At 37.3% G+C, this 19,102-nt stretch overlaps 1 protein-coding gene across 1 annotated transcript in view; it reads left to right on the forward strand.

Annotated features, from left to right (window-relative positions):
- The window catches only part of STAC (SH3 and cysteine rich domain), a 291,976-nt gene that overhangs the window by 117,639 nt on the left and 155,235 nt on the right, over positions 1 to 19,102 (forward strand). The window lies entirely within an intron of this gene.

The following is a 19,102-nucleotide window of genomic DNA, read 5'->3' on the forward strand; positions in this document are numbered from 1 at the left end:
ACAAACTTAGCAAATCTGTATCATTTGGCCTTGCAAAAAAATAAAATAAAATAAAATAAAATAAAATAAAATAAAATAAAATAAAATAAAATAAAATAAAATAAAATGTTTTTTACACAAACATGCACACACTTCTTTTCATCCCATGAAAAGAAGTGTGTGCATGTCTGTGTAAATTTATTTAGGTCATAAATTAAGGGTCTGTTTTTTATATCCATAAGAAATCATATATGTCAATCTGTTGCTGCAACTATTCATTGTTTTCAAAGTATCCTGTTGTTTGGTGTAACAGAAGACAGTCTATAGAATTCCAGTAGACTCATTTCCTAAGGTTAGTTACGACATTTTGTCTTGAAAAAATGGTGCTTTCTCAAAGTTCAAAACTCTTGTTTTTGGGGGAGTTTCTTCAGACCAGATAATACTTCTATCAGGAAAGCCAATAGCCAGAGCAGCAACTTGGGATACTGGAAACTGAAGTTAAAGTTCATTCTGTTTGATTGAGCATGGCAACTTGGACATGAAACTCCAGGAACTTTTACCTGTTCATGTTGGGAGTTCTTACCTTCTAACAATCCTATGACATGCACAAAAATGTGTGAGCTAACTTCAGTGATGTACCCACTTTCTTGCCTATTTACTTGGCATTGACTTGGTGTTGAAAAATGTCTGCAAAATAGGGTAGAGAGGTATCAATTTAACAATATGCAAATGGGTAAAAAGGGTTCTCTTCTCCAGCACGAGCAATTCTTCATATAAGCTTTTTATGCCATCTATCTTCTGCTATGTGTCCCATACCTGAAAATTTGAAATTTGGGCATGTTGACAAAATTGTGACCAAAAAAAATGCAGAAAGTGTGTTTCAATTCCCTCTTTTTTTTTTTTTTTCTGGTGACATTTTTCTATTAAAGCTTCTTGACTGAACTCTTTTATTAAATCTCCCTACAGTGATCTGCAATATATTGGCACCTTTCATTGTAAGAGGTGAACAGGGATGCAAGACAGGAAATTTGGGTCCACGTGCCAAGCTGAACCCATCAAAAGTATAGGAGCATGAAACACTTGAACTACTGCAGAAGGAGAAGAATAACTATCTTGAAAGCATTTCTGTGTTGAGCAGTATCAGTTTTTCTTGTCTTCAATTCAGAGGGAGCTACAGCTGGTTAACACAAATGGGAAAAAAATAACATCAAAGTAGGTTAAATAGGATTTAGAAAGCAGAAATAAAAATCGCATCCCCTTTGGAAGAAAATTGAACCCAGTTTTGCTTTTGAATCTGCAGCTTCTCTTTCAAACAAGCAAAGGTGTTTGTATAGTTTCTAACTTTTCCGAGTTTTTTTTGTTTTTTTTTTTAAGTATTGGCTATAATACTTGTTTGTACTATGTCTATCAATCATGACAGCCACAGCAAAACTCCATTTATATAATCCTCTATGGATTAGTTAGTTTATTGGAATCTTTTAACAGAGAAGGATAATATATGCCTCCCACCAAGGCTATCAAATATTTTTGAAAAACCATTTCCTTTGTTGATGATGGTCTGCAAATACTAGAGTACTTTTGTGATATGATATGATCAAAACTGAGACTGTTACAGACACAAATGTAAAATAAGAAAACTTTTTTTTTCTTTTTTTTTTTTACTAAGGTCTCAGATGCTCATGGTCTAGGATTAATGTTCTATATGAAAACACTACAAAAATCTATTTAGAAACATGATACAGCCTAAAACACTAAGTACCTTTTGAGTACAGCAATGCTGTATGATGAGGATAAAGGACTGGAAATCAATTTACCATACTAAGTGTTTTTTCATGATTCATTTGGTTACTCTGAAAGGCAAACAGTTGTCATAGAAACAGTAAAATAAGAAATCCACTTGTTGGGACTGGATGATGTGCTTCCTCTGAAAATGCAAATAAAAGTTTACTAGATAGATTTTTGTCAAGCATATATCCTTCCAGAACTTTTTAGCTTGGAATAATATGCTTCTGGTTGCTTTTTTAATTTCAATGGATAATCCTTTCCATGGTGGTTGGACATTTACAGCATTCTGTTCTAGTCTCTGTGATTTCACATTGCAACTTGTAATCTTAGACATTTTAGATCATGTCTTCCATTCTACATCCCCGCATAGGAGCTCTTGAAAATTTGCCTAGAAACAAACACATCAGGACCTCTCAGGATTCATTTTCCAGTTGTGTTCTCATCTGCTTTATGAGAGTCATTGTGCAAATCAAAGGCACACAGAGTACAACTGGGCTTTTCAAGCTTGTAAGCTTTTAGTTCTCTGTTTAAATCGCTAACAGTTGCATAACTGCTGTTTTGAGCACTCATAGAGTTGGGACTGCTATCACTAGTCTTTGGCCCTCTCTGCAATGTTCTCGTATACTATGAAATAAATGGCTTGGGATGCAAAAGTATAAATTGCATCACTTACTCTAACACAAGAGCTGAGAGTGAGCCTGGAACTTGGATTGGGAAAAGAAATTTTTTCTTGCCTCTGGAAAGAGTAGAGCTGGAGGTACAAACTGACTATGGTGATCTCAGTAGTGCAGGCACCTCCAAGCTTGCTTTAAAATAGTTCAGTTTTCAGTACTAGTGTCATGGTTGGAGCTCAGTGCAATCTGATTTACTTTACATTTTTGTCAAGAGTTTTCTGCTTCCTTTGTCAGATTGTTACTGGTACTCAGGCCAACTAATATGAAGCTATCAAACAGGCCTTTACAAGATCTACCAAAAAAGACAGTTCAAGCTTCTCAGAACACCTCAAAATATACTTGATTCAGCTCTATGGTTACACGTAGAGTGTCAAATTAGATTCAAAGGTATTTTCTGGGAAAAGATTAATATGATAATAGCACCCTGAAAACCTGGGAATACCAGGAAAGGTCATTGTAATAAAAGACAATAGACTCAGGTCCCAGTTCAGGAAATCGGCCTGATTTGGAATAACGTTTACAGTTGTCTACATATATTCTTCTGAAATGAAGCGGACTGCAAACACAAGCTCCGAGCTGTACGCAGCATGTGCTTCCTGCTGCCCTTCAGGTTTGCTCTGCTCCTCTGACTTCTAGTCTTCTCACTGAGCGTGGCTGATACATCCCCCATATGGCATGATGCAATAGTATAATGCTAACACCCTTATTTTCAAACATATTCCTAAAATGTCCAGTAATGTTCTCCATGAGTGTCAAGAAATAAGGAAGAACTAAGATTTTTTGAAAGCAAGTAACCATCTTATGACCTTCAGTATTGTTTACCCACTTCAAAACACCACCAAAATGCTCCTTCTTTATTTCTGAAGAGTCAAAATTGAATGTCTAGTCATCTTTGAAAACTGAAGCCCTGGCCCTAGCCTTTATTCATGTAGCATGGGTGAATTCTGGGATGTGAGAATACCTTAGCAGACTGAGCAAGCAGATTTCAGTTGGTGAGTTTAGGGCCACTTTTAAGACATTGACAGTAAAGTGTTTGACTGAGGTCTTGAAGGGGAAAAAAGAGCTTCTGACTGAAAGAAGTCAATCAGGCTTTTATCACTGATTTTAAGCATTCAAAATTTCACAATAAAATGTTCCTCAAACTATGGGAGCTGCATTTTGGAGAAACACACACACACAAGAAAAACACATAAGCCTGTCATTTGAAAAGTAAAATATTTTACCTTTTTGCCAAATTCTGAGTCTCTTGCAGCATTTTATATATCATACAGGCAGGAAAAGATAAGTAAACTTAGTAAGTCTGCTTAAAAATCTATAATTCCTTGATATGTAGAGTAATAATAAAACCTTGAGACAGTTTCATATTGCTATTTTATGCCCTTTGATAAACAGAAAGGAAATGATTACCATTCCTTTATCTTTGAGTAGATAACCTGAGTAAAAAATATTTATTCATCCACTGTTACAAATGCAGATGTCATAGAATGTACCTGAAACGTCTCTTTTAGGAAATATTTGCATCATATTTTCTTTTTTTTTGCTTCTTTTTTTACTTTAATTTTCCTGGAACTTTATATTTTAGACACAAGTTATAGTGATGTGGCTTCTTCATTTCAGAGTGGAATGTGAAAATAGATAAATAGAGAGGAAGAGATGGGTTTGAAGAGGATAAAAAAGGAAAAAAACACCACCAAAACAAAACAAAAAACTGTGTGCTATTTTCCATCAACAAACTCTGTATCTTCTAGAGTTAAAAAACTTGTTTAAAATGTGCTTTTATCATTTGCTGTTTGTCTCTATGTAGCTGTGGTTCTCAATATGCTCTGGCCAAGCATGTCTACAAGCAATACTGACATAATGTTGTAAAAGCCATCCTCCTGAGACTTCTTCCTCAAGCAGAAATACAATGTTTTTGAAGACTGCTTAGGAAACTTGCTATGGAGAGTGTTTCATACCAGCATTTTACATTAAAAAAAACTGAAATGCAAGTTGGAGAACCTTCTGCATCAACAGTTTTCTTTTTAATATTTAAAACTGTAAATCTTCCAAACTTCACCTTTTACTGGAGCATCAGTTTCAGGAGTTTCAGGAAAACTACAGTGAGTTATGCAGTGAAAATATTCCCATGCTACCAGGAGTACAATGTACATGGTAATGTTTCCTTTGAAAATAACTTGTTTCAAGGGTATCTGAGGATTAAAAATGTATATATATGTGTCATAAAAGGTAGAAAATAAAGATAGTTAATTGCTTACTGTGCTTACAACAGATGTTTAAAGGGACAAAGAACAGGCAAGTATAGACTCACATATTAAAAAGTGACAGTCAGACATTTGTGGAGTGCTTAGGGGAATGGCAGTTGACCATTTTTAATCAGGAAACAACTTGCATAACTAAGAAACAATGGAGCAACTGAAGGGAGGCAACACCATCTGGAGAAAAAGATTGATAGATTATTGAGAAGCCAAGGGTCTGTGAAAAAGGAATGTCTCTGGGCTACATAATTAACTTGGTATTCTATTTCTTTATGATGTGTGGGTTGTGGGTTAGTTTAGAGACCAATGAAGCTCACGCAATATTCTCTGGAGGCTGGAGAGATGCACATGGCTTAAAACAAAACTGAGCCTTTATCTTTTTTTTTTTTTTTTTTTTTTTTTTTTCCTGGAAACGAATTTCAGTATTTGAATTTCCTGGAAACAGAGTCAACTGAAATAATTGTCTTTGAACAAAGTTTTCATCACCTACTTAAAACTCATTTTTCCTGGGTTTGCTGGTTCTGAACAGTCTTACGATTTGGCAGATGTCAGAGCTGCTCTTCATACTTGTCACAGTCTAGTGACCTGTAACAGCAAGAGGAGACCAAAAAGTAATAATAAACTATTCTGGAATATTTAGTTATTTGATACAAACAGAGATTACTGTCCTTTATGTCCCTTTTGTCATGTTAATCATCATTTTAATGGGCTACTCTATGTTCCGATGTGAGAACTTTGTTTCAGTAATTGTGGGGAAGGGGGAAGTTGGTGCCATTGAGTTATCATTCTAGTGTTTCTTTCTCCTTTTCATTGAGCTAGAACAGAAAATTGCAAGAATAAAATGCTATGTGAGAGATGTAGATAATATTCATCAGAAGTAATCCAGCCTTCCTGTAAACCCAGTAGGGATGTTTTTGATGAAATAACATTAATGGTTAGTGTTTTACTTTCTTTCTACTATTCTTCTGAAGTGACTTTTGTGAACTGTTAAATAATCATTTTTTTTCTTTCATATCTTGATTTCTCTCATTGACTTTTTGCTTTTGAGCTTTAAAATAGTATATTTTTAACAGAACTGCATGTCCCATAGTGAAAGACAAATTAAAGACACATTCCGGGGCTGTAGTGCTGGTGTGCACAGAGGTATAGGTGGATTTTAGATATATGTTCATTGTGCTCTTTTAATATTTAATTTTAATATTTTACAAGAATTTTACCAAAAGTGATTTGGGGAAATCTCTTATTTTTAAACACTTTCCTCAGATTTCTAGCAGTGAAAGTGCCTTTAAGCTACATACAAAGACAGAAAACCACAAATACAGTGGTTGATCAAGGGAAGTAGAATAATAATAGCTTCTTTTAACTCCAGTGGGAATTATGTAGGCATATATAAATGTGGGAGAATCTGCACTAGGTAAAAACTCTTGAATATGTTTCTGGGTATGAGAGTGTAAATTACATTATATTTGTGTTTGGAGAGAAGAAATTTTCACCTGAATAGCATCACTAGGGTTACAAGCCTATATATGGTAAACATCAAAAGCTTCAGCTAAGTTTAATTAGAGAGGACCCAATTGCTGTGTTGGGCATGAAATTAATGTGCTGTGTTAGCACTGAGCTGCTGTAACATAGTGAAGAATAAGCCTGATAGATTTTAGTCAAGCTCAGTCCATTTCTCCATGAGAAACGGATCTAACGTAAACCGTCAGAAAAAAAATCTCTCAAAAATCCCTCAGGCACAGGCTGTTGAAGGTAGCAGTTCCTTACTAGGAAATAAGCAATTTTTTCCTTCCCAAACAAATACAAGCTATCAACAGAGTTGGTACATTTAACAGTAGATCTTCCTGGGGAAGACTGCACTTCAAGGAATGCCCCATTGTAATGGGCACCACTGCGATTAAAGTGCTTGTTAACAGCATCTCAGTTGCACCAGCTATCATTTGGTCACTGGCAATATAATGAATACTCCTCTGCACAAGCAGGTGTGACATTTGTGTTATGAACTTAGACTTCAGCTGTACCAGGTAATACATCAAATGTATTTTTCTCCCCAGCCTGGAGAGACTCTTCCATTATTGCCCCCTTGTTGGAAGACATCTGTAGCTAATCATTCTTCTTGACCCTGGCTAAAGGAGAGAAGAGGGGAGGGGGGCGGAGGGGAGTCCTCCCTTTAGAAAAAAAGTTACACTGACAGCATTCCAGTATATGTCCATTAATCTGAGAAATGTAGTCTGATGGAGGAAGATGGTAGGACAAGTGGCAGGGTTTCTGTACTTGCTTCCAGCCTTCTCCTCCCCCTCCCCTGCATACCACCCACCCATGCACATGCTTGTTTGCTTGTCCACAGTCCTGTTACAATCTGGTTCTTGCTGAAAATCACTTTTATTTTTCATATATATCTTTAGAAGATCTTGAGAAGGCACTTTCACTCATAATTTGCTTGATTGATAATTTTTCAGGGACGTTAGTGCTGAAGGTCAGGAACATGCTGGAAACTGGATCTTGCATTTTATTTGTGTTATTGTAGGGTGAGTCGTAACAGCTATTTAAGTTTTGAACCATTTCAGTTCCTCTGTTGTAAATGGAACACCGATTTTCTATTAGAGGAAAGCCTGTAGAAAAATGTAATCACACATTCAGGGATTCAAAGATGTTCTGCATGTAGAGATGTTAGTGACTGAAATGTCAACTCCCCAGAACCTAAAGAAGAAACACGTCTAATGCTCAGGTTATTTCCACATAAAATCAATTCATAAAAAGATTGAAGGCTGGACTCAGAGTCAGCCAACACCTCTGAAAGGTAAGTAGAAGAAAAATAGCTGCCTCAATTAGGAGAATTGCTCTATGTTTTTCTTTAGAAAAATCTGACAATTACATCACATCTCTATTTTTAGGCAAATAATAAAGTACAACACTGGGCTAATGGAAAGCAGCTTGCACAAGCTGAGCACTATGCATTCACACAGCATGCAGCACATGTATGGTAAGCTATATGTCTGTTGGAAATGCACACAATCCACCTGCCCTTTAACTATGCCTTAGACTTTTTTGCCTGAGAAGAAAAGCTGACTCTATTGCAAAACAAAAACTGTAGTTGGAAAAATCCTCTTAATCTCCTCCTTACTTCTTAAATACCTTGAGCTTATTTTAGAGATGAGACAGCACTAATGCAAATGTCTGAACACAAAAGGTGTTGAGCTGTAGGAAGGGAGGAATTTGACATGTGCAGTGGTATTCACAGTGCCTTTCTGCAAGTGGTCTACATGTTTATTCTGTAGTGCAATTCCCCAAAAACTTAAGAAAATGCCCTGAATTTTTCTGCTCCCTTAAGCCTGCTCTGATAGGCTGTGCAAAGTCTTTGAGGGTTCTCTGTTTGAAAGTACTGTGAGTTGTGATACTGTTGGTGGTGTTTTGGACAAACAAATTGAAGGAACATCTGTGGTCATAGTAGTTTCTTATGATTGTCAGAGGCTCAGTTTTTTCAAATACTAGGGATAACACAGATATTTCTAGATCTAAACGGTTGCTGCTTTCAAATGTTTGCTGATTTTGCTAGTGCGGTTGAAAGGAAGCAAGCTCAGACTGAAAAGGTAAAAATATTCACCACACTTCTAATACTATGTTAGAGAACATCATGTCTCTTATAACTTATGATCTGTACAAGAGGGAACTTGCAGAGTTTCTCATATTTTCATCATTTGCTGTTAAACACGAGGGTCTAGATGCAACCTCTGTTTTAGGATGCACCTAAACTGTTTCTGCTGGAGGGTTGGAGATCATATGAGGGAGAGAAATGCTCTACATCCGCCCCATATTTTTTTTCACTCTTCCCTGAGTATCCTCCTCCTGACCACGGTCAGGGACTTCCTTGTCTAAATCAGGATGTTGTGATGTCTGGGTGATAAGGAAAGCAAGTGGGTATTCTTTCAGTCCCTGAGATTACAGCGAAGCATTCACTGTAATGGGACAGTTCATATACTTAAAGCAAAGCCCATACTAACCACCTTTCTGAACCTGAATGTAGCACAGCAAGCAACTGTCAGGTTTGGGAAGGATTTGTGTGTGAGCTTGAAAGCTCTCTTCTGACTTAGAGAGTCTGATGAGAGCATAAGGGTCTGGAAAGCATAAGCTATGATGGTACTTCTCTATTTCCAAGAATAGCTTAATGACTAAATGGGTTGCTCTGTTATAGTCTATTAAAACAGTTACATTTTCTCTACAGTTACTAAACTCTAAGTATTGTGTGGTTTTCAAAGGCTGCTGCTCAGTCTAAAGACCAGCACATACCTGTACATTTTTTTCCTGTTGAAGTGGCACTTGTTAGCCACTGGGTAGAGGAGACATCAGAGGTAGCTACAGCCTCTCAGCAGTGTGGGGCAGGAACAGGAGAAATGGAAGGGAGAGCCAGGAAGCACCAGAGCTGGTGTTTCTGCCCTGCTGGAGAACCAGAGACCCTTATATCTACCAATGACTCCTGTCCCCTGTAGATGGAACCACCACCTAATATTTCCCATTATTTCTTGTTGGCTTCTGGAAGTTTCCTGCTTCAGGCAACTGATAAACTTGCCTATGCCTTAAAGATAGCCAGAGTAGGTGCAGGATGATGACATTCATTCCCCTCACCCACCTCATTTTTTTCCCCTGGAGACATTTTTTTTCTTCTCGATCTGCATTATAACATTAGAGCTCCATTTGCTTGTTATGTCTGAGCCCAGCTGAAAGTTATTGATGACTGTGTTTTAGTGATATTGACAAACAAAACAAAACAAAAATACACTTGACAATTTGGTTATTTAGTGCTATCTAATTTACAGGTATATGTGCCATAATTAAAGGTTTATGTAGGTAATAATTATCTCTGATGTGCTACCTAAATCATATTTTATATATAAATACATCCCTCATGCATGAAACTTCCTTTTGACTAAACAAGTTTGGATTAAACATGTAACTTTTAAGGGTATTTCTGATCAAATGACAGTGAGAAATAATCTTGTCTTTGTCTATGTATCTCCCCATGCTTCTTAAATTTGCTAGAAATTCTGTATCTTTCCATCTGTGACCTGGTTTAGCTGCCAATTAAGTTCACGGGAGTTCTTTCTGCTGGCTCCATACAAAACCAGATCAGGCCACTAGAGAACAAAAATGATAAATTACATTCATAAGTTGGAAGCTATCACAGGCATTGATCAATACACATCAATTTCTGCCCAGGCAGGGTTTACAGTTTGGTGTTCTCTTAGGAATACCAGGATGCCTTCTGTCATGTAGGGAAGGGTGCAAATCTAAAGTGATGCTGGGTTTTACTGTCCTGATGGGGGTTGAGACCCCCATTTGGGGTATTATTTGGAGCGGGTGTTGAGACCTTACCAATGGCATCACTAGAGCATTGCTTCAGAGATGCCTGGCCACGAGCAATGGCACCTCTAAGTAGAGCTGCTTCTAATTCTATTTTGAGCCTGTGTCCTTTTTTCCCTTTCAGTGCTGTCATTCAAGTTTTAGTGTGAGGATCTTACCTTTTTTCATTAAAAACTGTTAGCTCTACAAAAAAAAAAAAAAAAAAAAAAAAAAAAAAAAAAAAAAAAGTGCACTTAAAGATAGGCTTGCAAAAGCATGTAATTTCAAAAATATTTACCAAAAAAATATTCCGCAGTTTATTGAATACATCTTTTGAGATCTTTCAGTCTAAGTATTCTTTAACCTATTAAGACCAGCTATTAGATGTATTTCAACTTCAAAGTAAAAGTAAAAATACTATTGAATATATAAAGTGATGTTATTAAAAAAACAAACAAACAGAAAAGTTAAAAGCGTGTCTGTTATCTTTCTTCTCCCGGAGGACATTTCCCATATTATCTGTCTTGACAAACAACTAGTCTCTCTAATAAATAATTCAGCAGGAGGAGACTCCAGGGCTGTCTGTATAAAATTATGGCATACATTATCTGATGCCCTTGCTAGCCAGGAGAAACTAAGAGCTGGTGAAATGGCATTGTTAAATCCCTGGACTGTCCCCTCAATTTTCAAGTTTCTACGGTTAGAAAGTGACTGCTTCACCAGAGAAACAAAGACTAGAATAAGTTTTGTTGTGTTTTTTGGTTGGTTGGTTGGTTGGTTGGTTTTTTTTGTTGTTGTTGTTGTTTTTTTTTTGGTTGGTTGGTTGGTTTGGTTCATTTTGGTTTTGTTCCCCTTAAAGCTTTTTTTTTTATTATTATTTTTTTGAACTTTTTAGGTCTCTCTGAATAGCATAAATAATTCTCCAGAATTCATTGTCTAATTCAAGATGAATTGAGCAATTGTTTTAAAGTTGTTAGTGTGGTGTTTCTTTTGCCTTACTGAAATAAGCATTTTACGTTCCTGGCATGTTAAAAAGGAAAATGAGTCAGATAACTTAAAGAGGGAGACTGTATTCTGTGCCCAAACTATTTGTGTTAAACTCTGTGTGGGTAACACATGATCAACATAAATTCTTGAATGTTTGAGGGTCATGCTAATTTCAGGTGAAGTCTTAATCTCGACAATCTTTCTTTTCATTGTAAAGATTGTATTTAAGGAATGAAAAGGCTGGGAATAATTAGTACTGTGCTTTCACACACATTACCCTTGCATTAACTATTAAAGAATTCAGTGGCAGCAATGAGCTGGCACAGATAGCCTGAACCAGAACTCACCCTGGAATCTTCATTGCCTTTCAGAGCTTCCCACTCCCTGCACTTGTGGATCCTCAGTTTTGATTTCTGCTGTGCAGCTTCCAGGAACATTTGGACCATATGAGGACTTCATAGTAATTTCAAAGTGATGAAATCCATACGGATAAAAACACTGCAGTTTAGAGAAGCTCAGTTTTTAATAATGGTGTTATCTTTAAACGATAAAGTTTCAGAAGAATTGTAAGATATTTTTTGTTTATTTTCTGCAAATATCATTTACACAAAGTCACACTCTCTGAAACCACGTGTTATCTTCACTGTCAGCCAGTCTTTTCCACTTCACTGGTTCTGTAAAAGAGTTTGCATTTTAGAAAACATGGTCCTTAGCTGTTGCAGGAAAACATCAGAAGAAGACACCAGCTAAGTCACAGCAGTTGGCTGCCCTGCCTATTGCTAGACTTTTTTATTTTGAGAGGTAGGGAAGCAACTGCAGTCATGCAGAATGTCTGCAGTATCTGAACCCAGCCAAAATTATTTGATATTGTTTGCTATGGACAACTAAAGTTCCCACCAGTCTTGCTATTTCTGCAGGGATCAGAATGAGGAATGCAAAGAAAAGTCCCTGATTCTGTTGAAGCATATAGATAGTGAGGTTTGCACAAATAGATTATTGTCTCATGCTTCACTTTTTTTTCTTAATTCTAATTATGATTCACTTAAATTAATTTTCAGAGTCAACCACAGAAATGTCTGGAAGCTTGCATGCTGTGGACTTTGAGCAGTGTGCCAAACAACTCAAGAGGTGCTCATATTTCTGTTTTTAAATGTGTATCTTTTGAAATCAGTAGTTGGAAATGAGGTTCTGGAACATCTAATCTCTCAGGGAGAGTTAACGGTAAAAAGGGGTTAAGAAATCTTAGAACTTGTTCATGTTTTGATTTTCTGAGGCATGCACACCTTCCCAGAAGCATTCCTTTAACTCAAAAAAAATTAATCATATAAAAGAGGAAGGCAAAATGAAATGGACTGATACATAGTTTCAGTTAAAAGTTTCTCTTGACATGGAAGTGTTGCACATTTCTTTTGTTGTTCTACATCCTCACCCTTAAAAGCTTCAACGAGACCTATATGGAGGTTTATAAAAGCTAGATAGATCAAAGGATGTTTGTTATAAAATTACTCAAAAGCATCTCAACAGATATTAATTGCTTCTGTGTATTATTCATTAAACAGAGCATTAATCTCCTTATTGTTAAATTGCTGTTTTCCCCCTGCACATGACCACGCCAAATCAAAAAATGACATGAATTAAAGAAATGTGCAATACCGTTAGCTAACATTTAAGTTGCAAAAACAAGCTCAGCAGCTGTACAGTTTTATACTGGGAAATAGAATATACTGACAGTGACTAGGGAAACATCTTAATATGTACGTTGTCATTACAGACTGTCTCATTAATTTTTAAGATCTGGGATGGCTCTGTTCAAGGCTCTTATCTTTTGGTTATTAGTATGACTTGCACAAGCTTAGGAAATCACTAAATAATAAGCCAGGTGCTTGATGCTGCTGTAGTCTTTTTTTCTGTCTGAAAAACCTTTTCCTCTGTTTTTCATGTGTAATCAAGAAGGCTTAAAGCTCCTTTTTCTTTCTTCTGGGGACGTGCATTTAATAGTTTTAACAGTTTGTATATGATATCCTCCTATTTATTTCCTGATAGTAATGGTGATTTGAAATTACTTTGAAGTTGCTGAATATCACAAGCCTGTCTCAATGTTCTTCACCTGCTAGAGACCACTTCTTTTTAACACTGTCACTGATTCTAAGAGATTTCTAAGGATGGTGTCAATCGTAATATGCATAGTCATATTTATTGACACAATAAGCTGATAACTCTCGTAAAACTGAGGCAAGTCATGTGAAACACATCATACTTTAAATAAAATAGTCAGAAATTTTCTTTCAAACTTCTCTCTTGATATGACTTTACTCTAAAACACAGTGGCATACTGCTTCTCAGTGCATTGTTACAGCTATGAAACCTCGTGATGTATTAGCTGTGCTTGAGAGATGCATTCCTTCAGTTTGTGAGCCCTTAAGCAGAAGGGAGAGGAATCTCCTTTTTTTCCTCTTTACTTCTTTGTGGCATGCAAACCACAATCTGCCTCTAGTCTCATGCTGCTGTCTATACTGTGTGCTCTGCTTTGGCCAGTTGCATTACCTGATCACTGTGCATAACATGGAAATATAACATGCCATGTTTCTGAAGGATGAACTGACAGTTTTTTTTTGTTTGTTTGTTTGTTTGTTTTTCCTACAGCTACTGTATTGTGATGAATAACTGGGTGTTGTTGTGTGCCATGATCTAATTAAAAACCTGCTTTACAAATACATTTATAAAACAGAAAGACCAGAAAGATAACTAAACTATTTGCAACGTAAAGTGTCTTTGTTGAATCTGTGGAGTTGTGTCTCGTATAGCGGGTTTGTTACACATGAAAACTGAGTATTGAGACCATTGTTTCTTCCCATCCCTCCTACTGTTAATTAACTGTCCATCTTTTACATGACTCCTATCCTAAACAATGACTTTGCCAGTTCCTGTTCTTTCATGCTCTTGATTATTTCAGTTCTAAGTAACTACAATAATCCAGACACCACACCAACTAAAATGGTGACAATAATGCAATTGTAGACATGGGAATGTCCTGGAATGTGAGAAAAGGAATTTCATATTATTGCCCTATTTTGTCTTGTCTCAGGTTAATTCCTTTCCTTTATTTATATTTTGCATTGAAACATATGTAGGTAAGATGCTTCAACAACTGAGCGATCCTGATCTCAAAAATCTGATAACTCAATACAGGATTCTTCCTTGCAGAAATGCCTGTCAGAAACTCCTTTGTGTGAGGATGAGAACTGTAATGTAAAATTCACTGCACAGTGATTTTTTTAAAATGATTTTATAAGTTTAAATGCTCTAATCCTCTTATCTTTACTTTTAGAAAAAAACTTAAGCCTGCATTTTTTTTTTTTATAAGTCGTGGGGACAACAGGGCTGTAAGGCTGTTGTGAGTCTGGAAATAGTGGAGTAAGCTCTGGTTGTTTGTGCTTGGGCAACAAGCCTGTTGAAATCCTAAACCAAATGGGTCTCCAGAGGTCTGTAACAGTAGTTAGTTCCAGGGCTACTACTTGTGTTGTGACAATGTGGCTTGGATCATTCTCTCCCCAAGTTAATGCAGAAATGAGGATAAATTCCTTAGGCAAAGCAGTGGCAATTCATGTTTTTCACTTGGATCCTTCCATGGCTATATTGGCCAAGGGGTGGTGATCTTCATGTAGGCAAGGCTCCTGTATTGTGGGGTATTTGCTGCTATTTTGTGTAACACCAAAGGACACATACTGCTCTGGGTGCCTGAAGTGTATAACCACTTCCGAGCATGTTTCATAGCAGTGTTAGTTCTCCAAGGTGATCTGGAGAGCGCTCCTGGTAAGACAGGCAGCCTGTGACAATGATCACAAACATAAGAGTCGTCTTCCCTAATCCCTGTCTCCTCTCTACCTACTTCTATGAGCAAACCCAATGCATTTTGAGTAGCCATGGGGAGGGGGATCAGAGTGAGGATATGGCCCTACCTCCAGCAGACTGACCACCAAGTGGGTCCAGCAGGAGGGTGGCGTGCCCTGCTCTCTCTGGCTGCCATGATCGCACCATGGATGGCTGCATAGTGTTTATACAGAGAGACTTAGGGAGACTTCAGGTCCTTGGCTTACATGTGATTTCACCCATGCCTGGATCTACAGTGGACTGAGATGTGGGTACACACCAGCCCCTTTCCACTGCAAGGTATTTCTTTTCTGATGTAGATAGTTTGGTACATCAAGCTCCTTTACATGGGAAAGGAATCTCCAGAAACCTGGTACTGTGGCTGTTTTTATTGTCTCTGAAAGCTGACAGTAGTGCTGGCATTTCGAAAGTGCTGTCAGACCCCCCCTGCAGGAGCAAACAGATATGAAGTAACATTTTCCAAGTGACTTTGGAGTCCAAATGACACAGAATTACCTTCTGAAGTCACTTTTGAAACTGTTCCCTCATAGTTCTGGTAATAGGACTCCTGCCTGCATCTTTATTTTGGAAACGCTGCCTGCTAGTGCCAATTCATGAGGTTGTGTCACAGTGCTGTGTCTGCTTCATCTCTTGTCTCTAGGGACTGTAATCCGTGTGCTGTCAGTGTCAGTAGCTGAAACTCCAGCTTTGACCCCTTTTTATTTATTTGCAAAGTCAGTCTGAAGTTTATTGTTGCCTTTTGGATGTACTCCAGCTCCTTAACCAAAAGTGTGCTGATAGAAAGCTCGCTGCCCCAGGAAAGTATTGTGTTGTGAGTGCTTTGATAACTGCTGATGTGATATGTATATGGGATGGCTGGTGGTTTCTTTTTTCTTTTTTCTTTTTTCTTTTTTTTTTTTTTTTCCAAGTCTTCTTTCTCATATGGCCTTCTTGTGGATGTCTCTTTAAATTTAGACAAGGAAGAAAGCTTCTGGTTCAAAGTGACTGTTTTTTAAGTGCGTGGTCTTTATTGCATCTCCTGTTCTTCTTTCTGCTGTATATTTTTAACTTCTCTTCATGTAAGCCTTTCTCTTTTATTCATGAAAGTTCAGACTATAAAGTTTGAATCCAGCAGGAGAAGTCAAGTTGTGCAAGTGGCTGTTCCCATGATATTCTGACCCTGTGTTATACCACCAATGTCACAAGTATTTTGAAAGTTCACGTTCTTTCCAGTCTGCTTGTCTATCTAGGAATTTATAGAAAATTAAAAAGCTTAATTTCACAGATGAACAACCTAAAATTTATTGTTTGTGGTGTTTGGTAACTATTCTTAGTTAAACTCTCTGGCAGAGGACAATTTCTTTGATTATCTACATTGAGCTCCTTGGTTTTGTTCAGCAACAGCCTCTGCACAATACAACAACTATTTCCAACTGGATGTGGTGAGAATACCCAAAAGGTACTGTTCATTTTTCCATCATTTGTCAGAAGTAGTAATAAGAATAATGTATAATTGTTATACATAAGTAATTATAGGTAATGCAGCAATTGAGTGATAGAGGATTCCAAAAGTAGATGAACAATCCGCTACTCAGCAGTTTTCTGAGTTATTCCACATAGGTATGTGCAGCTTGGATGTTAAATAAAAGTCTGTCTATTTTGAGTGTATTTTGCACTGAAGAATTGATGCAGTCCTAGAGCCTAGAAGCCAGTTCCCTTTTCTTCTCTTAAGAAATTCTGGAAGTTGTTGCCTTTTTTCCCCGGGGGGAAAAAAAAAAAAAAAGTATCCATTTGATTAGTACATTATCCCATGATACCACTGTTTGCTTCTCACTGTGAAAATATACCTTCAGGAAACAGCAGACCCTGGGCCCTAAAAACATGAAAGTTTTATGATTTGCTATTTCTTTGTAGAACTGCAAGGACCTAAGCACTTGTGATCTCAGTTTCTGATAGGAGTTTGTCCTCTGTTTTCTATTGAATGGGATTGTCAGCAGGTAACGATCTGTGCTTCACTTGTGCCATTTTCAAACGTAAGCATGCTTCATGTGTGTGAATAATCCTGTATGTGGATGACAACTGTTTAAATCATGCTGGGCAGACGGAGGCCCAATGAGTATGTGACGTCTAGTGAGAATGAGTAATAAATCCAGTGACTTTTCAAACCATCTTATCTATTGTTAAAGGTAACTGAACACAATGAATAGAATTGCTTGTGTTCTGAAAAAAGGTATTGTGCATTTTTTTCCCTCTAGGGCCTGTTTTTCCCTGTGATACCGACATTGCCTCCTTTGCTTGACTTGGCCTCTGTTTCTGGCATACGTGACAGCCTTAACATTTTCCTCAATATTTCTGTTCATCTGAGGACTCATAAAACATACTTGGTCCTTTTCTTATGTCTATAAATAACCTCTCTATCCTTTGTAACATGTTCCTCTGTAACATCTAAGGAGTCAGCATTCCTCTGGCATTAAACAAAATCCTATCTAGTCCCTAGGATGGCCTATTACATTGATAAAACTGCTGAGGCATTTGCTTTCCTCACCACCTTGAGCTTATAGAAGGAATTAAATTCCTTAGACTTTGCTTCTCAGTAGACTCTGGCAGTCTTAACTTACATACTCTTTGAGACCAGATGTTTGTTTGTTGGTTTCTTTTAATGCAGCAAATCTGTATTGATCACACTTAATGCTCCAGAGAGCATGCAATCACCAAAACTCCTTCAGTTTGGGTTTTCCTGTTATATGTTTGCAACTGAAAATGCAATCCCTTTGTTCTCAAGGGTGGGGGAGGGTTTGCTATGCCCTTGTATCTCTGAGTGCTTTCATATATCTGGTGGGACACTTAACTGCTTGTCCTCCCCTTAAGGATATTCAAGTTCGTTTGACTCCAGGTCTCCAACATTCTTCAATAATGACTTGGAGCCAAGCTGCCTGGAAGAACCTGGGTTCCTGGGGTGCCTGACTATCCAGTACTGTGTGTCATAAATCACTGCACAGCAAAATATTCATTTACAAACAGTTTTCATCTGGAGATTCTTAGTTGCCCATATACATGACTTCTTTTTCTGAAGATGATATATTTTAGCTAATATTTCTGCTGTTAAAAACCTCAGAGGATTCTCTATGCCTTTATGGAAATTAGGTCAGTCAGCCTCGCAGATAAGAAATCTATTTGTATTCCGTAGTTCAGGCAAAGTGAGGCTTAAGTATCAATAGAGACACTAGAAGAGAATGAGCCCCTGCACAGATTTTTTTTTCTTTTTCTGTTTTTCCTTTTTGGTTTATTCAAAGGACATTCCTAAGTGCCTGTGTTTTAAGTGTTACTTCAGCTTTCCTCATGCTTGTACTGGCAGCACTCTGTGCCATCTCTATTATGCAGACAGTAGTTTGCTGTGTCTTTGTTAAAGTCTGGAAGATTTGAGCATGTATTTCAGTACTTGCTCTTGACATATTTAATGTTCACATAAGTCAGTCATGTCAACTCGTCTCCAGAAAAAAAGTATGAAAAATACCAGGGGGAAAAAAAGATATTTTTTTGGTCAACAACAAAAAAAGGGTCTTGATTATGGTAGATAGTGCAAAAGATTTTTTTCTCTAGGGATTTGAAATACATAGATAAGCAGTATGTTTTGGTAAAAATCTGAAGGATCACTTTCCATGTTCTCAATACAGTAAAATGTAATGCACCACAATTGTAATTTCTGAGTGTTTCCCAGTCCATATTTTGCTTTATTAAAGATGAAAAATGTTGAAGATATGGACTTGTTGTTATGGTCGTCATCACCACCACTACCACAAAGCCACCCCCCAGCACAAAACCAAGATTTAGTGTCAGGAAGCAAATCTGCCTTAGGCTAGACTAATGGTTTGGTGTTTTTTTTATTTCCTTGTAGTGGGGGACAGGAGATGGAGGATCATGATTCATGTTCTGGGAGCAATGGAGATGTTGATGACCAGTATTCTTGCTATGGCAAGGCCTTGTGAGGCAATCTTTGATCTCTTTGGTTTTCTGCATATGGCATTTTATTTTTATTATTTTTTCTTATTTTTTTTTAACTAGAATAGGAACATATAATGTAAGGGTGTTTGGGGGGGCAATGGTATGAGGGAGGCATTCTGACTCTTTTCAAGTTAGAGTAAATACTGCTTCTGTGGTTTGGCTGTAACAGCAGTGACCCATCTGTCCTTCCTAGCACTGCTCTCCAAAACGAGT

The sequence above is a fragment of the Anas platyrhynchos genome, chromosome 2, assembly GCF_047663525.1.
Source record: "Anas platyrhynchos isolate ZD024472 breed Pekin duck chromosome 2, IASCAAS_PekinDuck_T2T, whole genome shotgun sequence".
Lineage (NCBI taxonomy): Eukaryota > Metazoa > Chordata > Aves > Anseriformes > Anatidae > Anas > Anas platyrhynchos.